Below are 11,963 nucleotides of genomic sequence, written 5' to 3' on the forward strand. Positions count from 1 at the left end.
AACAATGGCGATGTTTTGGTTAACTATTTTATAAATTACTTAATTAAAATGAAATTTTTGGCCTTGAAAATTGGGATGTTACATCTCCTTAAGAATTTTTTTCTTTCAAAAAAATTCTTTCATAGCTTTACAAAAATCATCTCCCACTATAACCCAAGCAGCCTTAAAAAACTTAGACATGTATCCATCTGACCCTAGAGCTTTGTCTTCATCAATATCAAATAACGCAGCTTTAATTTCATCACATGTTATCTCTTTGACCATATTTAAAGCTTGAACATGAGTCAACTTGTTCTCAAAAAGATCTTTAGGACTGATAATGGGCCTGACATTGCGATCAACTCCCAAAAAGTCATTGAAATATTTCACAATCTGCTTAAAAGCTTCATCACCTTCTTTCCATTTGCCATCATTATCCATAATGGTTTCAACTTTGTTGCTGTTAATCTTTCCTTTGACAACTTTATGGAAATAGGCAGACTTACAGTCTCCTTCCTTCTGATGAGTTTGAGCCATAAGAACTTTCCTATGTGCACATGCAAACCCTAATGCTTGGATCTAGGTTTCTCTAATTGACCATGCAATGTATTCAAGACTTGCAACCTTAGATCTAGTTTAAACAATTCAAATTGATACAATAATTCAGATCTAGATGATTACCTTTAGTTACTTGCTTGAATCTTCTTGTTCTTGGAGCTTAGAGTCACAATTGTCACTCCTCTAATGGCTTACAAACACCAACTAGCAAGCGGATGATTTGGAGAGAGGAGAGAGAAGTGGAAATCGGCTCTAGGGTTCCCAAGGAAGCAAGGTGGCCGATTTCCACAACCCAAGGGGTTTATTTATACTGTGAGCTTCTAGGGTTTCACCCAAAACCCTAATGGAATAACTTAGGCCCTAAGCAATCCAAAGATACTTCTAGATTGAGGCTTGGACGAATTCAAGGTGTCCAAAGGCCTTAATTTCGTCCACCCTATAATGCATAAGGACCCATAGCCCAAAAACCAACTATCATACAATTGACAGTTCCAGTCCCCTTTATTTAATTAACCTCTTTTAGTCACCAAATTAATTCCTAATTAATCTATGACTAATATTAATTAAATAATACAATTATTCCTTTAATATATTATTCTCATAATATATTAATATAATAATATCTTCTCTCTCTTCATGAATCACCCTGTCAAGTTGCTATGGTGAAGGCAACCCAAAAGGACCATGCACAACCGGGTCAAGTACTTACCAAATATAGTTACGGGCTTAGACACTAATCCAACAGTCTCCCACTTGGATAAGTCTAGTAACTATAAATGCAAGCCTAATCCGATTAGCAATCGTAGCTCTCAAAGACGCTGTCAAACTCTGATCATATCAGTAACCTGTCCTTCAGATAAGGGATCGTATAATCCTCTGTTCTAGATATCGTGCGGACAATTACATGGAACATTGTCATACTCATTGTCCAGCAATTGGTTTCTCGATCTCAGATTCATTTGACATAGAACTTAATTGAACACATCAATTCAGTCCTGACCGGGCCCGACACATAAGTCAAATCAAATCATCGAGGGGCCCTGATATCGCTTTTACCCTCTTAGGATAAAAGGTTCAGATAAACTTCGAATTATATGCATTTACCATCCACTAATCAAATCATACACAACAATGCGTTTTATAACATCAAGTTACTGATGCGTTTACGCATTATCAATGCACAACCAATTAGCAAATAATAAACCATATATCTAGGTTTTAAGACCATATGATATTACCATCTTGCGATCACTCGTGATAAATTCCATGAAGTGATTCCAGTAAGTGTGGGTTTATTCCAATGCTCAAATCAAGTTCATAAGCACTCATGAACGTTGCAGCAAACCTTTGCTATGTATAATACACTTTATACAATCTACACACCAATTCATGACAGTCTTCGTTCATACCTACTTCCAACATATGAACGACTGTGGACCGTTCGAATAATTCAATCATTATCAAATAATTCAATTATTCAGGAAGTCAAAACATTCAAAAAATGAATCAATAGGTAAATGATTAACATAAGATAGTAACATTACTAATAAATAATACTCTTTTATTTAATCATCGAATGTTAATTACAACTTATCTATTACACGTTTCCAAACTATCTAATCTAAACTAATATCGTCCTTCAGCCCGATGCTCCTAGCGTGCTGCAAATCCTTAACCCTACTCAGTCCCTTCGTAAGCGGATCTGCTGGGTTATCCTCCGACGATACCCTCTTCACTACGAGGAGTCCTTCTTCCACCAGATGTCGAATAAAGTGATATTTTATGTCGACATGTCGAGATGTACCGTTATCTCTTGGTTCCTTGGTCAAGGCAGCCACTCCTTCATTATCACAGAAAATCTCCATGGGCTCCTTTATGGCTGGCACAACTCCAAGATCTCTAATGAAGTTCTTCAACCATATTGCGTCCTTTGACGCTTCGCTCGCTGCAATGTACTCTGACTCGCATGTTGAATCAGCTACGGTTTCCTGTTTGGAACTCTTCCAAGTCACTGCTCCTCCATTGAGAGTAAAGATCCAGCCAGACTGCGAACGATAGTTGTCCCTGTCGGTCTGAAAACTGGCGTCACTGTACCCTCGCACCTTTAAGTCATCACTCCCACCGAGGACTAGAAACCATTCCTTGGTCCTCCGAAGGTACTTAAGAATATTCTTGACCGTGATCCAATGCGCTCTGCCAGGGTTCCCCTGATATCTGCTGACCATGCTCAAGGCGAAGGCTACATCAGGGCGAGTACAAGTCATAGCATACATGATTGAGCCAACTGCGGAAGCGTAAGGTACTCAGCTCATCTCTTCTATCTCGACTTCAGTACTCGGACTTTGTGTCTTACTCAACTTGGCATTACTTTGGATTGGTAACTCCCCTTTCTTTGAATTCTCCATACTAAAGCGTTTTATTACCTTGTCCAAGTAAGTATTCTGACTAAGTCCTATCAGTCTCTTACTTCTGTTTCTCACTATCCTTATTCCCAAAATATAGGAAGCCTCTCCGAGGTCCTTCATAGCGAAGCACTTCCCGAGCCAGGACTTAACCTCCTGCAGTGTCGGGATGTTGTTTGCTATGAGTAGTATGTCGTCGACATAGAATACGAGGAAGCTAACTACACTCCCACTGGCCTTGACGTATACACATGATGTTGGATAAGGTGTCTAAGTCCATAACTTATTTGGTATATACTTGACCCGACCCGGCATGGTCCATTTGGGTTGCACTTCACCCAAACTAGTTATGGATAATTTTATGAGATTTGTATACTTACGATTTATTAATATATTATAAGTTATAATATATTAATATAAAGTCATGTTACTTAATTAGTTTTAATCTTGAATTAATTATGAATTAATTTAGTGATTAAAAGGAAGACTAATTAAATGATGGGCTATTATATTTATATGGTGTGGGCTAACACTCATTTGGGAATGGGCTAAGCTTATATGGAAGTCCATGGATGATCCATGGAGCTTTTACCCATGGATCCTTGGAAGAGGAAAAGACATGGGTTATTAGGGTTTCACCCTAACCATGTACACTATATAAACAAGCTTATGTTGCATGAAAAACAGCCTAATGTGTGTGTAAGTGTGGTGGCCAAAATCAAGAGTTAGTATACTCTCTCATACATTTTTTCCAAGTTTATGGTGATTTGTGATTTCCATTTGAGGCATTCACATTATTGGTGCTTGGCTCTCAAACTCCAAGGAATCAACAATCAACAAAAGGTATGTAATTCATCTAGTTCTTTTATGGTTAAAAGTACCCCATGCCATGCTAGATAGGTTATAAACCTTGGAAAATAATATTTTGCATGTATCTTAGACAAACATAGATCCAAGGTTTAATAGGGTTGCATGTACACTTAGGAAGTGTTAGAATGCTCAAAACCAACACATGATTCATCTTCGCTTCCCAGAAAACCAAACTCTTTGACCTTCTCATCAAAACAAAGATTCCATCTGCGAGACGCTTGCTTAAGTCCATAAATAGACTTCTCAAGCTTACACACTCTATTGGGGTGCTTCTCATTGACAAAACCCTCTGGCTGAGCCATGTAAACATCCTCAGCCAACTTCCCATTAAGGAAAGCGGTTTTGACATCCATCTGCCATATTTCATAGTCATGAAATGCAGCAATGGCCAACATCACCCTGATAGATTTTATCTTCACAACTGGTGAGAAGGTTTCGTCATAGTCAACTCTAGGAGTTTGAGTGAAACCCTTCACAACCAATCGTGCCTTATAAGTGTGCACATTTCCATCCATGTCAGTCTTCTTCTTGAAGATCCACTTGCACCCGACCGTCTTACGACCTGGTACATTGTCAACCAAATTCCAAACTTGGTTGTCATACATGGACCGGATCTCGCTATCCATAGCCTCTTTCCATTTCGCAGACTCTGGGCCTGCCATGGCTTCCTTATAGCTGTTAGGTTCGTCCATATTCACTAGTGTACTATCACTAATGAACGTATCCCCTTCCATAGTAATATAAAAACCATAAAACTGAGGTGGAACACTAACCCTTTCAGAACGTCTAAGAGGTAAGGACTCGTCAATCGGTTCAACCGAAGTTTCCTCCTCGGGTTGAGCGCCAGTGTTAGAGGTTCCTTCATCGCTCGATTCTTGAAGCTATTCAAGATCGATTTGCCTCCCACTGTCTCCTTGGCTTATGAGTTCTTGCTCTCGGAAAACCCCTCTCCTCACAACGAAGACAACATTGTCACTCGTTCTGTAGAAGAGATATCCAAAGGATCTCTGTGGGTAGCCGATGAAAATACATCGCTCACTATGAGGTTCGAGCTTGTCGTGAGTCTATTGTCTTACGAAAGCCTCGCAACCCCAAACCTTGATATGTGCCAACGAGGGAGCCTTTCCTGTCCACATCTCGTGAGGTGTTTTGGCAACCTTCTTTGTAGGTACTAAGTTAAGGATATGGGCGGCAGTCTCTAAGGCATACCCCCAGAATGAGATAGGTGGTGAAGCACGACTCATCATAGAACGAACCATGTCTAGCAAGGTTCGATTACGCCTTTCAGCTACACCATTCAATTGTGGTGTCCTAGGTGGCGTCAATTGCGAAACTATTCCGCATTCCTTGAGGTAGTCGTGGAATTCAAGACTTAGGTACTCTCCACCTCGATCAGATCGAAGCATCTTGATTTTCCTGCCCAACTGATTCTCCACTTCTTGTTTAAACTTGTTGAACTTTTCAAAGGTTTCTGACTTGTGTTTGATTAAGTAGATATACCCATATCTGCTATAATCATCTGTGAAAGTCACATAGAAGCGATTCGCATCCCTTGTGGTGGGTCTAAAGGGTCCACATACATCTGTATGTGTTAGATCCAATAAACCCTCACCCCTCGCACAAGTGTCAGTGAAGGGTGACTTGGTCATCTTTCCAAGTAAACAAGACTCACACACGTCATCGTCCCTAAGGTCGAATGACTCCAACACTCCATCCTTTTGGAGTTGGGCTATGCGTTTCTTGTTGACATGTCCAAGACGACAATGCCACAAGCATGCTTTATCCATACTATTGGAAGAATTCACACACAATACATCATTTCCTAAGTTATCCACAACCATCACAGTTTCATATATTCCATTACAAGGCAATACTTCAAAATATAAAACATTATTAAAATAAGCATAAATAGAACCCTTTTCATTATAAAATGAATATCTAAAACCTTGTCTATATAAACCATGAAATGAAATGATGTTTCTAGCCATATATGGTGAATAGCAACAATTATTCAAACTTAAATCTAAACCATTACTAAGCACTAAGGAATAAGCTCCAATCTTGGTCACATGCGACGATCTTCTGTTTCCCATGATCAGATTCATCCTTCCATGCTCCACATCCCTATTTCCTTTAGTCCCTGCAAATCAGAACATATGTGAAAACCACATCCTGTATCAAGAACCCAAGAAGTAGCATGTGATAAATTATTAGATTTAATTGTGTAAATACCTGCGAAAGATGGCTTGATCTTTCTATCCTTGATGGCCTGCAAATATTCTGGGCAGCTTCTCTTCCAATGCCCTATCTTGTGGCAGTAGTGGCACTCTGCCTCTTTAGGGTTTGAGTTGGGTTTAGCAGAACCAACTTTGGTTCCACTAGAAGAGGTGTCATCATGGGACTTTCCCTTGTGGTGGCCCCTTGAGGGAGCCTTCCTCTTCTTACCCTTCCCTTTCCCTATTGCCAAGACAGGGGCAGCAGCTGGAGTTGGAGGTGATGCAACAGATTTATCCTTGAGGTTGCTCTCAGCAGTCCTCAACAAGCCCTGAAGCTTGCTCAAGGAGACCTATTCCTTATTCATGTGGTAGGTCATGCGGAACTGGCTATAGTAGGAAGGCAATGAGTGAAGGATGATGTCAATTGCCAGCTCTTCATCGAAGTTCACATTCAACTTCAGCAGGCGATCGACATATCTCTGCATCTTTTGCAGATGAGCAGTAAGGAACTCTCCATTACCCATTTTGGTAGTGATCATCGAAGTGATGATCTCGTACCTCTCTTGCCTAGCGATCTGGTGGTAGCGTTCCAGCAGATCCTGATGCATCTCATAGGGGTACTTGTCCTCATAGGACTTTTGGAGTTCAGCAGTCATAGTCGCTAGCATGATGCAATGGACCTTCGTGGCATCACGCTCGTGGGCCTCATAGGCCGCGATCTCTTTGGCGGTAGCAGTGTCGATGTCAATCTCCTTTAGCTTTTCATCGAGGATATATTCTTTGTCCTCGTAGCGAGTGACCATGCGAATGTTGCGGATCCAATTACTGAAATTGGTCCCATCAAAGATCACTTTCCCACACAAGTTCATGAGTGAGAATGAACCAAAGGAGTTTGACCCATAAGCGTTGTTGTTTGTGTTCGACATCTGGAAAGGAAAAAGAACAAAGTTGATTAGAAATGAATTTGCCCAATTAATCACCCAAATGAGAAATTAGGGCTAGGAACCAACAACATTATTCACAAATTAGAAAAAGGATGCCGTAATCTAACAAGTAAATAATTTGAAGGCAAGTGAATGTCAATTCACTAATTCTCCACCATGAAAAACGAAAAAGAAATTAGGTTTTAAATGTATTGAAAACTCCTAGATACTTTGAGATTCATTGAACTTTTCAATGACATGTTTAAATCTCGATATGCCCCTCTAGTTTGTGACTGGGATGCCGAGGATCACAAACTGGGTGTGAATAACCATGCAAATGTACATGGTGCCCTTATTGTTACAATCACCTATTCGATGTGCCGGTTAACCACACACGCTCCATCGAACTATGACAAACAATGAGTCACCCTTTTCCACCTATGCTTAGAACCCAATTAATGTGCCGGTTAACCACACACGCTCCATTAACGTCTTAGCAAGGGTACAAAGTGTAATTTCATGGAATTGCATCAAATTCACTTTTGCCTAAAGTAACTAAGATTGGGAATTTTGTAAAAAACATTTAGTTACTTTATATAGATTCATTATACTTTTAATGAGAAAAGGTTTGCCCTATCCTACCCATTCGACTAACAACCCTCCACCAATCAAGGAAGCGGTGGGTGAGAATGGACACCCATTAAACTGCCATTTTATAGGCCATAATCTTATACCCCCTTATAGACCGACTTCGTGAATGAGGCCTACTAACGGTAAGACTAACATTTAAGTAATATATATATATATATATATATATATATATATATATATATATATATATATATATTAATCTTATAGTATTATAAGTATAAGGTTGAATTTTAAAACTTGTAAAATTCTAAGGTTTGAAATTTAAATGGTTCAAATTAAAACTTTTAATCACAAAACTTAAATTTCAAAACTTGAGGACAAGTTTTGAACTTTTTAAAACATGAAGGATCAAATAGCAAATAATATAAATTAAACAATTAATTTTAATGATTATCTAAATTTGACCTAGTCAATATTACTTGCAAGACAATTCAACAATTAATTCAAATAATCAATTATTATCAAATAAGGAAATTATTATTTAAACAATTGGTAATTATCTTTTGTTTTGATGAGGATATTGACAAAAGGATGATAAAATTCGGATTTTAATGAACCAAAACGATTTAGGTAAGTATCCTCAAGCAAAACAGCAAGAAATCCCGAAAATCACTCTGACAGACGCTCCGACTCGCCGAGTCCCCTTATGGACTTGTCGAGTTCATCCTACTCGCCGAGTCCACAATGGGACTCGCCGAGTTTGTCAGTCAGAAGGCAGAAAAACGATTTTTTTCAAAGCTAGAGCAATCAAACAATGCATCAATTCAATAGAAATCAATCAAAGCTCTGATACCACTGATGAGTTTGAGCCATAAGAACTTTCCTATGTTCACATGCAAACCCTAATGCTTGGATCTAGGTTTCTCTAATTGAACATGTAATGTATCCAAGACTTGCAACCTTAGATCTAGTGTAAACAATTCAAATTGATACAATAATTCAGATCTAGATGATTGCCTTTAGTTACTTGCTTGAATCTTCTTGTTCTTGGAGCTTAGAGTCACAATTGTCACTCCTCTAATGGCTTACAAACACAACCTAGCAAGAGGATGATTTGGAGAGAGGAGAGAGAATTGGAAATCGGCTCTAGGGTTCCTAAGGAAGCAAGGTGACCGATTTCCACAACCCAAGGGGTTTATTTATACTGTGAGCTTCTAGGGTTCCATCCAAAACCCTAATGGGATAACTTAGGCCCTAAGCAATCCAAAGATCCTTCTAGATTGAGGCTTGGACGAATTCAAGGTGTCCAAAGCCCTTAATTTCGTCCACCCTATAATGCATAAGGACCCATAGCCCAAAAACCAACTATCTTACAATTGACAGTTCCAGTCCCCTTTATTTAATTAACCTCTTTTAGTCACCAAATTAATTCCTAATTAATCTATGACTAATATTAATTAAATAATACAATTATTCCGTTAATATATTATTCTCATAATATATTAATATAATAATATCTTCTCTCTCTTCATGAATCACCCTGTCAAGTTGCTATGGTGAAGGCAACCCAAAAGGACTATGCACAACCGGGTCAAGTACTTACCAAATATAGTTACGGGCTTAGACACTAATCCAACACCTTCAACCACTGTACTTTAGCTCTTTGTTTTAAAATTTTTTCTTCTTCAATACTGGCATTAAGGAAAGCTTGTAGATAAAATCCTTCTTCAGAAAGTAAATCTCCATTATAAGGATCATTATCTAGCTCAATTTGCACTTTATCCAATTCTTCTCTACATTTTTGCACTTTTTCTGCATAACTACCTTGATCATTCAGAAGCTTCCGAAGCGGTTTTTACAGAATTTTCAACTTTTGACATAGCCGAAACATGTCAAAACCTTCCACAGGAGTACTCCAATATTTATCAACCGTAGGAAGAAAATCCTCCAAAACAGTGATATCATTGAAAAACTTAAGGGTTTAGGGTTTAGGGTTTTAGGATTTTAGGGTTTAGGGTTGTAGGGTTTAGGGTTTAGGGTTTAGGGTTCAGGGTTCAGGGTTCAGGGTTCAGGGTTCATGGTTCATGGTTCATGGTTCATGGTTCAGGGTTCAGGGTTTAGGGTTCATGGTTCATGGTTCAGGGTTTAGGGTTTAGGGTTTAGGGTTCAGATTTCAGATTTCAGGGTTCAGGGTTCAGGGTTAATGGTTTAGGGTTCAGGGTTCAGGGTTCAGGGGTTTAGGGGTTAGGGATTTAGGGTTTAGGGTTTAGGGTTTAGGGTTTAGGGTTTATGGTTTAGGGTTTGGTGTTTAGGGTTTGGGGTTTAGGGTTAGGGTTTAGGGTTAGGGTTTGGGAGGGTATAGGGTTTAGGGTTTAGGGTTTAGGAATAGGGTACTCTCCTAGCTGTGGAACCATTCTCAACCAATCTATTGGCCAACTCTATTCATCATTAACAATCACATCACTGACTTTATCCCGTATATTAAACCCAACATTAGCTATCTCTCTAGGAGACAAAACATAACTCAAAGGACCAAGCTGGTGCTTGTTATCAAACCACATGGATGTTCCATAACCGTTTCCAATATGAGAATAGACAAAATCTCTCTGATACGGTCTAATTTTTAAAAGATTTCTCCAACTCCAGCTCATTTTATCCTTATGTCCCACATTCCAAAAACTTCTTCCATCCAACATATTATCATTCACCCATTTCACCCATAGAGAATTTCGCCCACTTAGAATCCTCCAAATTCTACTAGACAGAAGGGCGATGTTCGAATCATTTAAATTCTTCAACCCAAGACCACCATAAATCTTTGGCTTACAAATCTCATTCCAAGAGACTTTAGCCACTCCCTTTTTTGTCGCTTGTAACAACTTTAGGAATTAACACCACAGAAGCCCAATACACTGGAAGAGAAACAAGCACAAAGCTGATTAATTGGAGCCTCCCAGCATAAGACAAAGATTTTGTAACGCCATGTTCCGAATCGCTTTCCTAATTCAGGACTGTGGCCTGAAGACGGGTTATCATAAGGCTTAGGGCCTTTGGAAAAGAGAGATCTAGACCCATTTAGTTGCGGATAATGTAATTGAGGTGATCAGGGAGTTTGGGTTGTGTCTTGGAGCCAAGGGGTAAATCGGTAAAGTGGTTGTTCGAGCTCTTCATGAATTTTGGATTTTTGTTCGGAAGGTTTTGAGGTGAGTATAAGTTGGTAGATGTGTAGATCTTCTCGCCACCTTTCCGTGGATATAAAGAACATCAAAATCGAAGTTGAAACGAAGAAGTTATGGCCGTTTGAAGTTGGAGTGGTTCGGGTGAGTGATCGTTGACTTGTTGACCAAGCTCATTTAAGGCTCACGACATGAGCATGAAGTGCTCATGACGTAAGACGCACCTGATGCACCAAAACCCTAATTTTCGGGTATTTAAAGGTATGGGATGATTAGGGTTGCTTCTCCTCAGCCTCTTTCACTCCCAAGTCACTGAAAAACCCTATATTCGGCCCTCTTGAGCTCTTGAGCTATTGTTGGGGGTTTTGGTGTGCTAATGGTGCTTTGATTCCCTTGAAGAAGAAGAAGGAGCTCTTGTGGTGACTCATTTTGGCAAGATAAGCTCATCTTTGTGGACTAGCTGAACTTGTGAATCTTGATGTTTATACGCATCTTTTGACCTAACTAGTGTTTAAGTCATGTATTGGACATATATGACTAAAAAGCTTCGATTTTTATACGCATCTTTTGACCTAACTAGTGTTTAAGTCATGTATTGGACATATATGACTAAAAAGCTTCGATTTTTATGATCCTTGGGGTCAAGGAAGACCCTCTAGACTGTCCTATGTTAAGGATTAATGGATTAGGAGCTTAATGCTCATTTTTTTGGTCAGATCTGAACTCACGACATAAGGAATGAAGCCTCACGACGTGAGAGCGTATTCGATGAAGTTTTTGGGCCAAAATCACGACCTCACGACGTGAGCATAAGGTGCTCACGACGTGAGCATCATCTGAGCAAGTTTTGGGCTCTTTGATTGTGGGCTAGCTTGGTATTGGACTTATCCTTTGGTTTGGGCTCATAATGGGCTAAGGATTTTAGAGTAATGGACTTCTGGTTGGGCTTGCCCTAATGGGCCTTGGATGATGAATTGGGCCTTAGTGGGCCCAATGTAGTTAGGCCTTGATTGGGCCCAATGGGTTTGGACCTTTGGGTCATCGGAAAGTATTGGTTCAAAAACGTAAATGGGCTTTAGGAAAAGGCCCATGACAGGGTTTGGGCCCAGTTTGGAAAATTGGGCCATTGATGGACTTTATTGGATTTTATAGTTTTGGGCCTCGATTGTGAGTATTGAATGGACCAGGGGTGAAACGGTCATTTCACCCCAAGTAAGAATTAAGGATCATGGTTTGAGACCCAATTGC

This window comes from Lactuca virosa, chromosome 9 (genome assembly GCF_052849685.1).
Source record: "Lactuca virosa cultivar CGN04683 chromosome 9, Lactuca_virosa_CGN04683_v6, whole genome shotgun sequence".
NCBI classification, from domain to species: Eukaryota; Viridiplantae; Streptophyta; class Magnoliopsida; order Asterales; family Asteraceae; genus Lactuca; species Lactuca virosa.